This window comes from Lagenorhynchus albirostris, chromosome 3 (assembly GCF_949774975.1).
Source record: "Lagenorhynchus albirostris chromosome 3, mLagAlb1.1, whole genome shotgun sequence".
NCBI classification, from domain to species: Eukaryota; Metazoa; Chordata; class Mammalia; order Artiodactyla; family Delphinidae; genus Lagenorhynchus; species Lagenorhynchus albirostris.
In genome coordinates, this window is record NC_083097.1 from 52,250,986 (window position 1) to 52,263,269 (window position 12,284).

Genomic DNA, 12,284 nt, shown 5'->3' on the forward strand with positions numbered 1-12,284 from the left:
CAATACTGACATAAAATACAGTGTAGTGGTAAAGGTTAAAAAAAAAAGTTGTGCAACATAAACGAATTGAACATCAACAAATATTTATTGAGAGACCACTCTGTGCCAAATATTTTATTAGGAGTTGGATTACAATTAACGATGAAAAGTAAAAGGACATGGTCACTGTTCTCCTGGGCACACAGTCTTGGTTTTGTTTAGTTTGATAAACGTTGAAGAAAGTATGGAAGATATATTCCCAAATGTTAAGTGCTTACCTTGGAGAGAGAGACAGGTAGACACTTGAAAATTTTAGAATGAGCATATATTCCAATATATTGGAATAATATTGGAATAAGCATTTCCCAAGAGCAAGGAAATCCTTATACATAACCACAATATCATTATCACGCTCAAGAAATTTGACATCACATTTTCCCTTTTTAGCTATTTGCTCACCTAATAATGCCCTTTTTAGCTATTTGCTCACCCTACCCCCACCTTCAAGTTAAAGATCACATATAGCATTCAGTTGTGTCTCTTTGATCTTTCAAAACCAAGAATACTTTGCCCATGTTTTTGTGACATTGTCATTTTTGTGGAGTTCGGGTCATTTGGTTTTTAATTTGTGTGAGTTTTCTTCTCATGATTTTATTTTAGGTTAAATAAATTTCCTCAGCTTGAAACTTCTCTTTAAGGGCAGTTTGAAATTTGTTTCCATTCCTTGTGCTTAATAGATTGGCAAATATTGCTTGATAAATTCCAAAGTAAATGAACTTGATCCATTATATTGTGCTCTGCATATGCTGACAGTTAAGTAGTGTTATAGAACTTCGGAACTGTTGTGACATTAGAAGTCATCAAGTGTAACCTTCCACTCCAAAGGGGTATCTTTTCTACTTTTTGGTCTTTTAGAATGAGAGATGTTAAGGTGTAAGGAAAGAGACCTGAAATAATCTGGGTGTTATTGATAAAACTCTATGCACCTGGGAAAGGCTAGTAACCCACGTAACTAGTCTTCATGATATAAAACTATTACTTGGCTCAATAATGAACACGCTTACATATATCCTCCTGAAAATGCACTCATTCCAGACTTATTACTCTAAATTGAGAATGGTGCAGTTATGGCCCTGCAGCATCATTAAATTAATATCTTAGACTTCCATGCAACTTCTTGAAGAATAATGTGTTTGAGTTAAGACAACCTATTGAACTGTAGTGTTTCTTTTTTTCATTCTAGTTTCAGCAGTTCCTTCTTGCTTATATTGAAAACCTGCTTTGTACAACTGTGTCAGCTTGTGTTTTTGAGGAGTTGGAGATAATTTCTATGTGACCAAAAGATTTAGGATAAGCACTTAAATATTCTGCCCTGAAAGAGAATGGCTTTAATAATTGTTGCCAACAAAACCTTACAATTTATTTTCATTGAAAATTAAGTTGATTTATCTGTTCTTCTCTTTCTGTGTGATCTCATCTGTTTTTTAAACGGCAGAATCAGTCCCTTGCCTTTTACTTGTTTCCTTGTTTTTTTTTTTTCTCTTTTTAGTCTTAAACTGATGTCTAAATGCAACCGCATTTCATTGATGGTGAAAAAAGCTAGTGAGGAGAGACAAGAAACTATGATAATGTCAGAACCATTACCTTGACTGATAAAAATTCTTGTATTCCTAATTCTTAATCTGACAGTCATCATTACAACTGATGTAATTAACCCACTTTACTTTTAGAGAGTTGAGATTATTTTAATTAACTTGTAATATGTAACCCTAAAGTGTATGTTTATACAAGTCTATGTTATTTATTTATTTATTGGCTGTGCCTTGTGGCTTGTGGGGTCTCAGTTCCCCGACCAGAGATTCAACCTGGGCCACAGCAGTGAAAGCCTAGAATTCTAACCTCTAGGCAACCAGGGAACTCCAGCTACGTTGCTGAAAACAAGAAAATAACATGCATATTATAGTTGATGTGGTTGGTTATGAGAAATTTGAGTTTTGCTAGTTGATTAACAACTTGCTTAAAAGAAAGGATAGCACACTAACTGAAAGTAGTGTTTATCAGATTTTGGAAGTATTAAAATTACATTTAGTATTAAGATGACCACTGTATTAGAGAAGGATGGGAGTTTCATCTTATATTCTGAATGAGAAAATTGAACTGTCCCTAAATTTTTTCTCTGTTACTACATCTCATCATGTTAAATCTTGCATAAGATGCTTTAATCTTGTATCCAAGCTCTACTATTTTTTCCTTTTAGGTGTTTTTATCAGTTCAATCTAATAATATTCTAGTTTATCTTAATATACCAGATGCTGTTTTCATATTTATTATCTACATGCCCTGCTTGGAAGGAGGCAGGAAACATTGTGGCATACTTTATTAGTGTTTCAGCAAGCTGTATTTATTTAAAAGCACTTGTTTTAGGATTTTTACTTTCACATTTTCTTAGTTTCTGATCTTTCACATATTTCTTCCAGTGTTTTTCAACTGGCAAGTAACATGGTTTAGTGATTAAAACATTTATTTAGGAAAAAGAAGAATTGTACTCTAATCGATGCTTCTCTGTTTATTTGCCCTGTTGTTATATTGGGGAATTAATCTCATTCTCGGTTAGACTATACATAATATTATCAATATTACCACTTCCTGTCTTGCCTTATGAGACTGGTGACCAAATTGTGGACTAGTCTATGTATAGGATGTATATAAATTTGAGGTATTAATATTTGTCTTCATTTTGTATGGAATTCTTTTTTTATCATTTATATTCTATGATAAAACTAGAGTGTTAATTTATGAGTCTTAATTTGCTCTTTCCTTTCATGTCTAAAGTTTTGATTTGTTGTTAGCTTTTTAAAGAAATGAAAAGCTCACCAAGCTGCTATTCCAAGCCATTGCAGATAGCAACTGGTGTTAGAGAAATTATCATCCGTGGTGTTCAAATGGCCTGTCTTCTTGAGAAGACCAGTAGGGGATGATGATTAAAACAATTTGCCAAAGGGGTTGATAGAGAAAGCTGATGGAGAGGAGAGAAAAAAGAAATGAAGGCTATCTAGTTGTTAATTCTCTATATAAGCACACTGATTAAAAGTTAGGAATTGTAAGGCAAAGAAACCAGAAAGAGTAGCTCAGATCTTTCTGTCTGATATGGGAATGCTAGAGAGGTTAATTAGGCCTTTTTTAAAAATCGAGTCCAAAAGTCCAGAAAAAATGGGTTGAAAGTTTGTGGGTCAGTACAGAAAGCAGTTCCTTGAACCTGAGAAAATCTGATGATTGGGGACAAAATGTTGGAAAAGCCTCTTCACTTTAAGTTCAAAGAAGTTATATTGATTACAAGGGAAATTATAGATTGCTGGGGAAGTCACTATTTTTCTCTGTGTTTTAAAATTTCTAAAATTGCTAATTTGCTTAATAGTTAATGTTTAAGTTCAGCTGTTTTAATAAATCAGCTTATTTAAGATAATGAAAGAAGAAAAACCGTGTGTTAAACTGACATGGAACTTAAAAAATGTAGGCTGGTGATCACTGGTCACTGCTAAGTGTGTTGTTAATGAAGACTATAAGTGGGGTGTGCAGTCACTGTGCCTTGCCATAGGCCTTACCATTCACTGTGTTATAACTGATCCAAACCATACACCTGTTATCCCCTAGCCAATATAATCATCTCAGTTTGCAGTTCCTCCTTTAGCCTGTTTTGACTGGAACTCAGTGTTACATTCTGTACTATTTAATTACCTTAGCCTTTAAAATACATAAACCACTAAGTAAGGAGCCACTATTAACTTATATTGTACATTTAGGGCATTGGAGGAGTGTTGATGCCCTCCAAACAGAGATCACCAGGATTACATGTGATTGAGCCATGGGGGTGGAAGGGGAGTCTCAGGGGGTGCTAAAAGACTTATAGGATTTGGGCTTGTACTTGGTGATTGGAAGAAGGTTTAAGAATATGAGGGTTTGCTATGGATGGAATGCCATCAAGAAGTAGGAGTAATTCTGTGATTGAGAATATTAATAAATCTCATCTATAGGGAGGGCAGATTAGAGCAAGGCTAAAACTATAATCAGTAAAAAAGCAGCTGTCACTCATTAGGATAAGGGGTGGCTTGGACAAGGTTCATACTTTATCTTTGTCAAGACATGATTACAAATTTGCTTTTGTCTTGATCTGTCATGGTTAAAGAATGGCCTTGTCTAATATTGGTATTCAGTGAAATTGCTTAGTTCAACAGGAAAATGCCAAGGCCTCCCTTTGAATGCAGCTTGTTCATAGTAAGACAAGGACTAGCTGATAGTACAAGACCAGTTCCTAGATTTCAGGAGGTATTTTCTCTTTCTCAGCAGTATAGGGAGAATTCTTCTGTAACCAAAATAGATTAATATGAGAAGGATAGCCATGTTTTATAGTGTCTTCATTTTACTGAGTTTTAGCAAGAGTCAAATTCTTATAAAAAGAGTATATGACAAAGAAGGAACACTACTGAAGTTAAGGGAGAATGAAAAAGGAACAGGTAGCTGAAATTGTCAGAGAATTAAGAAGTAACTCATGATAAAATTCAGGTTCTGCATACTTTATGTACAAGGATAAAAAGAGTTCTCTTTGGAGACAAGCCTACAAGCATTGAGGGTAGGCCTCATTGAGAAAGTGGCTTGAGCAAGGACTTGAGGAAGTTAGCCATGTAGATTTCTAAGGTAAGAATGTACCAGAAAGAAGAAACAGCCAGTGTAAAGTTTATAAGGTGTGAGTATCCATAGCATGTATGAGAAACAGAAGGCTATGGTAGCTAAAATATAGTGAGCAAGATGGGAGAGTGATAGGAGTAGAGGTCAGAAAGGTAGGGATATGGAGCAGCAGATAATGTAGATCCTGGTAGGCATTTGTACGTACTTTGACATTTATTCTCAGTGAAATGGAATCATTTGGAAGAGTTTCAGTCAGGTCATTCAGAGCATGAAATGACTTGCATTTTAAAGGTTTACTCTGGTTATGTGTAGAAACAGTATGGTACAAGGGTGAAAAGTAACCAGTTTAGGTGCTATTTCAGTCGCCTCTAGTGATAGTGGTGGAAGTAGTGAGATGTAGACAGACTCTAGATACATTTGAAGGTTGAGTCAACAAGATTTCATGATGGTTTGGATGTGGGATGTGAGATAAGAGTCAAGAATGATCTCAGTGGTATTGGTCTGTGCATGTGGAAGGATAGAGTGCTGCCAGCTGAGATGGGGACATCTCTGGGACTCGTAATTTTTAGTGGAAAAAAATCAGGGGCTCATTTTTGGACATGTTACATTTAAAATAAGATATACAGATGTTCATAGGGGTTTGGAGTTCAGTCGAAAGGGAAATGTGCTAGCCATACATATTTGAGAATTGCCAGCATGTAGATGGTATATAGAGCCTGAGATTAGATACAGTCAACAAGGCCATGAATATGAAAGAGGACTAAAGAGTGAGCCCTGGTGGCAACCCAACATTAAGAGATCTGGAGGAAGGAGAGAAAGGTACAAAAGATACTGAGAAGGAACACTACTGAGGAAGGAAGGAAGCCAATAGAATGAAAATATTTGTTTTTCTTGCTACATTTTAGCTTTCAAGAAAAGGAACTATGTCTCAGTATCTACAGTCCATAGCATGGGTACATATTTGCTGAATAATATAGAGAATAAATAATTTCAGTTCGAGACATGTTTTATTTAAGGTACCTAACCAGTACCTAAAGGGCATTTGAAAATTCTTATTTGGAGTTAAGGAGAGAGGGGGGAACTGGAGATACAGATTTGGAACCTGAACATATATATGGTAAGAATTGAAATCACAGTGAATACATTGCTAGCAATTTGTAAAAGCAGGAAACCAGTGAGTACTTCAAAACTACTTGCTTAGGAAAAAATTACTACGATGTATCTGAAATTAGAGTTACTATTTCATAGATACTGGTTGGTTAATTTTTATAAACCACATGCTATGAAATAAAGTACTTTAAAATTTGAAAAATATGAAGTATATGTATTTGTGGAAGATGTTATAACCATTACTGTCCATTAAAAATTTAAATTGCAGAAGTCTAACATAGAACTCTTTTTTTAAAAAAAATAAATTTATTTATTTATTTATTTTTGGCTGTGTTGGGTCTTCGTTGCTGCGCGTGGGCTTTTCTCTGGTTGTGGCGAGCGGGGGCTACTCTTCATTGCGGTGCCCAGGCTTCTCACCTGCGGTGGCTTCTCTTGTTGCAGAACACGGGCTCCAGGCGCGCAGGCTTCAGTAGTTGTGGCACACGGGCTCAGTAATTGTGGCTGTCAGGCTCTAGAGCTCAGGCTCAGTAGTTGTGGTGCACAGGCTTAGTTGCTGCGCGGCATGTGGGATCTTCCCAGACCAGGGCTCGAACCCGTGTCCCCTGCATTGGCAGGCAGATTCTTAACCACTGTGCTACCAGGGAAGTCCTAGAACTCTTAAAATTATCTTTCTCCATATAAAATTTTAGGTCAGTAGAACATACTGTAGTCTTTGGTCTTTTTCTCCTTAGATAGACTTTATCATGTACTAAAAATATTATAGTTCTTGGAATAATGTCATTTACATAGACTATTTCAAGATACATTATAGACTTTAATAAAAACCAATGAAATGATATGTAAAGCTGAGTATGAAAATGAAGTCAGGCTCTAATGAGGACAGTGTAGAATGTCCTCCCACCTTTCCTCTAGATGCGGATTTTTTTTTTTTTTAAGTATATGATAAGAATTATTCACCACAACCAAGTGGGACTCATTCTGGGCATTCAAGTTTGATATTTGAAAATAAATCAGTGTTATTCAACACATCAATAGACATATAATGAACTTGGTAATTCCATTCCTTGTTGTTTACTCAAGAGAAATGAAATACATGTCATTTGAAATTAAATATAGTGATTTTTTTTTAAGTTCATTACACCTTTTTCATAATTATTGAAACCTCCTTCCTTTTTTTGCCCTATTCTTCAGTGTCTCCCACATCTACCATGGGTGCCCTGCTGCTACCAGATATTCCTTAGGGCCTGCCACCTAGGAGAGTTATTTTAATGTATCCTCAGTAGAATTATCACTTGAGGCAAATTATTTGTTAGTTGAAGAACTGATAAGAATTTAACTCCTAAATTTATAGGATTCAGTAACACTAAATATTTTGTGTGTAAATAAATGAGAGAAAAGAAAGAAGAAAAATTAGTGTAAAAAAATCAATGTTATTATTAGTGGGTAAGTCAAATTTAACGAGTTGTACAAAAGTACAGTATACTAAGTAGTTACATGTGTTTAGAATAGAGAATTGAGTCAGCCTAAATAAGACCTATTAGCAGTAATATAAGAAGCATACAGATACTATTAAGTAATTCATTGTATAAATGCCCTAAAATATATATTTGAAGTATTAAATGTGCAGGTAAAGGAATGCTTTGTAGATCAGTTGTTCCATTTTGGGGACTTGTAACAGGGTTGTCAAGTTTTTATTTCAGCATTAAGAAAATTCTTATCCCTCATTCCCTCCAAAAAGCAACATCTCTCACATTCCTATTACCATAATTTTATTTAAAACTGACTTTTCACTCAAAAGAAAATGAATGCTATAAAGCCACTGAAGTTTAAAACTTACATGAAATGAAAAATTTCCAAAATCAACTTAAGAAGAAATAGAAAACTGAAAATACTAAATCAAATTAGTGGTCAGAAAAACTGTTAGACCTAATTTTAGGGAAAAGTTGGACCAAACCTTCATGGAATGGGATAATCCTTAATTTATAAAATCTATTCTAGAGATTAGAAAGGGAGGAAAGTACTTGACTCAACTTATAAGGGTAATAAAACTTTAATAACAGAAATAGATAAAGACTGTCTAAATTAAAATGTTGGAAATTCTCTGCTGGGATGACAGGAGTAGCTCTGCTGTAGATCTCATCCTGTCTCAGGCTAGCCCAGGCATCCCAGGCATGTCCTCATAGGACAGTTAGGGGAACCTGAGATCTAGTGGAAATTAGGCAGGGCTTTTTTAAACCCTTGATTTCATCAATTGTGTTAACAGTTTAGTGGCCAAACCAAAACAGATGGCTGAGCCCAGAATCAGGATTAGGGAAATTATACTTCGCATTTTGTTGGGAGGAGCTGGTACATCACATTCAGAGAGTGGTAATAGGGAGTAGTGAGTGGTCATTAATGTAATCCATCTATCACGTATACCTAGAAATAAACTTAACAGAAAATGTGCAGTATGGGCTTCCCTGGTGGCGCAGTGGTTGAGAGTCCGCCTGCCGATGCAGGGGACACAGGTTCGTGCCCCGGTCCGGGAAGATCCCACATGCCGCGGAGCGGCTGGGCCCGTGAGCCATGGCCGCTGAGCCTGCGCGTCTGGAACCTGTGCTCCACAATGGGAGAGACCACAACAGTGAGAGGCCCGTGTACCGCAAAAAAAAAAAAAAAGTGCAGTATGATCTAAACAGGAAGACATAAAACTATGGAATAGATCAGTAGAAGAGGGTAACAGAAAAGACTGTCCAGAAGCATAACCATGGAATATGACACACAAAAATTCCTCTACAAATGGAATATGACACACAGAAATGCCTCTACAAATCAGTGGAATAAGGAAAACATATTTCATAAGTGTTGGCACAGTGTTTTTATATGGGAAATAGTAAAAACAAAGAGAGCCTTACTTCACAGTATATACTAAAATAAATTGCAGATTAAGTAATATGAAAAACAAAAATTACTATTATTAGAAAATGTAGAAAACTATTTTTACGACTTTGGAGTAGAAAAGATGTCTTATTCAAATATTAAAAGCACAGCAGTAAAGGAATGAAATTTCTACATGACAAAATATAAAGTAAAAATTCATGACAGACTGTGAGAAAACATTTGATATACTAGTATTTCTAAAGAATGCTTACAATCAGTAATTTAAAAAATCCAATAAAAAATGTGCAGTGAACAGAGAATTCAAAGAAGAAGAAGTAAAAATGATCAGTGGGAAGCAATGCGAGCGTCTATCAGCAGATGGATAGAGAAGACATGTTTTATACGTGTGTGTGTGTGTGTGTGTGCATGATGAAATATTAATCAGCCGTAAAAAGGAATGACATTCTGACATTTGCAGCAATGTGGATGGAGCTAGAGTTTTTTGTTTTTTGTTTTCTGTGACATGCGGCATGCAGGATCTTAGCTCAATCTTAGTTCTCTGACCAGGGATCAAACCCATGCCCCCTGCGGTGGAAGCGCAGAGTCTTAACCACTGGACCACCAGGGAAGTCCCTTTTTTAAAAGATTTTTTAAGTTCAAGTATAGTTGATTTACAGTGTTGTGTTAGTTTCAGTTGTACAGCAAAGTGATTCAGTTATGCATATACATTTGTGTATGTGTTTATGTGTAAGTGTGTGTGTGTGTACATATTCTTTTTCAGATTTTTCCCTTGTAGCTTTACAAAACTATTTCTGTTTTGTATATAAGTTCATTTGTATCTTTTTTCTTTTTCTTAAAGATTCCACATATAAGCGATATCATATATTTGTCTCTTTCTATCTGGCTTCATTTAGTATGATAATCTCTAGGTCCATCCATGTTGCTGCAAATGGCCTTATTTCATTCTTTTCTATGGCTGAGTAATATTCTATTGTATATATATACCACATTGTTATCCATTCCTCTGTCGATGGACATTTAGGTTGCTTCCATGTCTTGGCTATTGCAAATAGTGCTGCAGTGAACACTGGGGTGCATGTATCCTTTTGAATTATAGTTTTCTCTGGATATATGCCCAGGAGTGGGATTGCAGGATCATATGGTAGCTCCATTTTTAGTTTTTTAAGGAACCTCTGTGCTGCTCTCCATAGTAGCTGTACCAATTTACATTCCCACCAACAGTGGAGTAGGGTTCCTTTTTCTCCACACCCTCTCCAGCATTTTTATGTAGACTTTTTCATGATGACCATTCTGACCCATGTGAGGTGATACCTCATTGTAGTTTTGATTTGCATTTCTCTAATAATTAGCGATGTTGAGTCTTTTCATGTGCCTTTTGGCCATCTGTATGTCTTCTTTGGAGGAATGTCTGTTTAAATCTTCTGCCCATTTTTTGATTGGATTGTTGTTTTTTTAATATTGAGCTGTATGAGCTGTTTATATATTTTGGAGATTAATCCCACGTCGGTCGTATTGTTTGCAAATATTTTCTCCCATTCTGTGGGTTGTCTTTTTTGTTTTGTTTATGGTTTCCTTTGCTGTGCAAAAGCTTTTTAAGTTTAATTAGGTCCCATTTGTTCATTTTTGGTTTTAGTTCCATTACTCTAGGAGATGGTTTCAAAAAGATATTACTGTGATTTATGTCAAAGAGTCTTCTGCCTATGTCTTCCTCTAGGATTGTTATACCATCTGGTCTTACATTTAGGTCTTTAATTCATTTGGATTTTGTTTTTGTGTATGGTGTTAGAGAATGTTCTAATTTTATTCTTTTACATGTAGCTGTCTAGTTTTCCCAGCACCACTTATTGAAGAGACTGTCTTTTCTCCATTGTATATTCTTGCCTCTTTTGTTGTAGATTGATTGACCACAGGTGTGTGGGTTTATTTCTGGGCTTTCTCCCCTGTTCCTTTGATCTATATTTCTGTTTTTGTGCCAGTACCATACTGTTTTGATTACTGTAGCTTTGTAGTATGGAGTGAAGTCAGGGAGCTTGATTCCTCCAGGAAGGGGAGAGGGACTAGATAGGGGCATGAAATTAGGAAATATGATCTACTATGTATAAAATAGATAAGCATCAAAGATATATTGTAGGGCTTCCCTGGTGGCGCAGTGGTTGAGAGTCCGCCTGCCGAGGCAGGGGACACGGGTTCGTGCCCTGGTCCGGGAAGATCTCACATGCCGCGGAGCGGCTGGGCCCGTGAGCCATGGCCGCTGAGCCTGCGTGTTCAGAGCCTGTGCTCCGCAGCGGGAGAGGCCACAGTGGTGAGAGGCCCGCGTACTGCAAAAAAAAAAAAAAAAGATACATTGTACAGCACAGGGAATTATAACCATTGCCTTGTAATAACTTTTAATGGAGTATAATCTGTAAAAAAATACGGAATCACTATACACCTAAAACTTGCGTAATGTTGTGAATCAGCTGTACTTCAATTTAAATAAATCATTAAACACGTGAAAATGTGTTCAGCATCTCTAGGAAATATCAGGAAAATATCTAGTTTTAATTTAATTTAATAGAAATTTAATAATTTCTATTATTTCTGGTGAGGTTCAACCCCTTATACTAGCAAAAAGTAAAGACATTATCAAATGTCAACAAGAATATAAATAGGTACTGTAGTCTGAAAATTGATATTACCACCCTGGAAAAGAATTTGGACGTTATCTAGTGATACTGATAACTATGTGCCATGTCCTATTCCAGTAGTGAACAAGAGAGGCAAAGATTCTCCCCTCACAGAGCATGTACTCTTAGTGGTGCCTGATAAGCAAACTTCTAAAGATAGGTAAATATATGTTAATCTGCTTTACATTGTCCCATGTATCCCTGGGTTTTCATATATTTTTTTCCCCTCTATGTTTCAGAATGGCTGTTTTCTGTTGCCATGTCTTCCTGTCTCTCTGACATGTTCTCCTACAGTGACTAATCTTTTAATCCTGTCCTTTGGATTTTTCATTCACATATTGTATTTATCATTTGTAAAGTTTCTATTTCTTACATTTAATCTTTTCCTCTCCATTTTGTTCATTTTTTTCCTTTAAGTACAATAGCTGTTTTAAAGTCCTTTTTTTGTTAATCTTGTTATCTAAGTAGAGAGAATAATACAATAAACCTGATGTGCCTACCAACCAGCTTCAAAATTTATCAGTATGTTATAGTTTCATTTATACCTCCTATTTTGCCACCTCTGATTGTTTTAAGGCAAATAAGACAACCTCTTTCATGTATAAATATGTTAAGATGAAACTATTATCTCACTTAAAAAAGAGAACCAGCTGACAGTAATTCCTTAATATCATTAGATATCCATCAATGTTAACATTTTCTGATTTGAAGCTTTACATGAACTCTGTAAATTCCAGCAAAAGTTCCTTAAACTAAAATTGAAAAAAAAAAAAAGAATCATCTTGAAACTGTTAGGGAAATTGAATTTTAATAAAACAACAATGATAAAACCTTTCCTTAAGGATCATTAAGCCCAGATTTTTTAAATTGAAATTTTTATTGAGAATTGTAGATTCACATGCAGTTTTAAGAAACATTACAGAGTGGTACTCTTGTATTTGTCACCTAGTTTCCCCCAATGGTAAT

At 35.7% G+C, this 12,284-nt stretch overlaps 1 protein-coding gene across 8 annotated transcripts in view; it reads left to right on the forward strand.

The window, feature by feature from the left end:
- The window catches only part of ERBIN (erbb2 interacting protein), a 109,754-nt gene that overhangs the window by 43,852 nt on the left and 53,618 nt on the right, over positions 1–12,284 (forward strand). The gene's annotated exons all lie outside the window — the stretch shown is intronic.